The sequence below is a fragment of the Salvelinus sp. IW2-2015 genome, unplaced genomic scaffold (genome assembly GCF_002910315.2).
Source record: "Salvelinus sp. IW2-2015 unplaced genomic scaffold, ASM291031v2 Un_scaffold16323, whole genome shotgun sequence".
NCBI classification, from domain to species: domain Eukaryota; kingdom Metazoa; phylum Chordata; class Actinopteri; order Salmoniformes; family Salmonidae; genus Salvelinus; species Salvelinus sp. IW2-2015.
In genome coordinates, this window is record NW_019957534.1 from 1,270,468 (window position 1) to 1,271,751 (window position 1,284).

Sequence of the window (1,284 nt, forward strand, 5' to 3'; positions counted from 1 at the left end):
ATACCATTGTGGTGTGGTGGTTTTTGGTGGGGTGGGATGGGGGAGCTTATCTAGCGTGATGTGGTAAGTGCTACCATGTGTGTTGTGTTGTTGTGGGCTACCATGTTGGTGGTGGTGGTGGTGGTGTTGTGGGTTACCATGTTGGTGGTGATGTGGGCTACTATGGTGGTGGTGATGGTGGTGGTGGTGCTGGTGATGAGGGCCACTATGGTGGTGTGACAGTTAAATCACAGGAGGAGATGGAGTAACAGGTCAAAGGGTTAAAGGTTTATTAACTTAAAATACAAGAGAACATGGAGTGAAGAGTTTCAGTCACATGACTATTTACAGCATCATTACAATTGATGTGTTTCTCTTTTGTTAAGTTTCCCTTTCCGAAAACCTAACAGGCTAACACCCTGGAGGAGGAATGTATGATGCAGACAGTGCTCATCACACATGATCACTTAGACACTGTCAGGTACCTGACTTACCTTGTCTAGTTTTCTGTTCCATTGTATTTGGAAATGAAACCTCCATAACTGATAAACTGCTGCACACTATTTCTATAAACTGGGTGGGTTGGTTGGCAAAGGCCTGTATTTAGTTTAGCTTGCTGATGGTGTTGTGGGCTACTGTGCTGATGGTGTTGTGGGATACTGTGGTGGTGGTGCTGTGGGCTACTGTGATGGTGGTGCTGTGGGCTACTGTGGTGGTGGTGCTGTGGGCTACCATGATGGTGTAGTTGTGGTCTACCATGGTGGTGATGGTGGTGGTGGTGGGCTACCGTGGTGGTGGAGTTTTGGGCTACTGTGATGGTGGTGTTGTGGGCTACTATGGTGGTGGAGTTGTGGGCTACCGTGGTGATGGTGTTGTGGGCTACTATGGTGGTGGAGTTGTGGGCTACCATGGTGGTGGAGTTGTGGGCTACCGTGGTGATTGTGGTGTTGGTGTGGGCTACCATGTTGGTGTGAGAGAGAGAAGAGAGAGAGAGAATTAGAGAGATCATACTTAAATTCACGCAGGACACCGGATAAGACAGGATAAATACTCCAGGTATAACAGACTGACCCTAGCCCTCCGACACATAAACTATTGCAGCATAAATACTGGAGGCTGAAACAGGAGGGGTCGGGAGACACTATGGCCCCGTCCGACGACGCCCCCGGACAGGGCCAAACAGGCAGGATATAACCCCACCCACTTTGCCAAAGCACAGCCCCCACACCACTAGAGGGATACCTTCAACCACCAACTTACCATCCTGAGACAAGGCTGAGTATAGCCCACAAAGATCTTCCATAC

The 1,284-nt window shown here is 49.3% G+C and overlaps 1 pseudogene; it reads right to left on the bottom strand.

Annotated features, from left to right (window-relative positions):
* The window catches only part of LOC112080409 (single-strand DNA endonuclease ASTE1-like), a 4,648-nt pseudogene extending 3,705 nt beyond the window's left edge, over positions 1-943 (bottom strand).
* Positions 944-1,284: the final 341 nt, after the last annotated feature.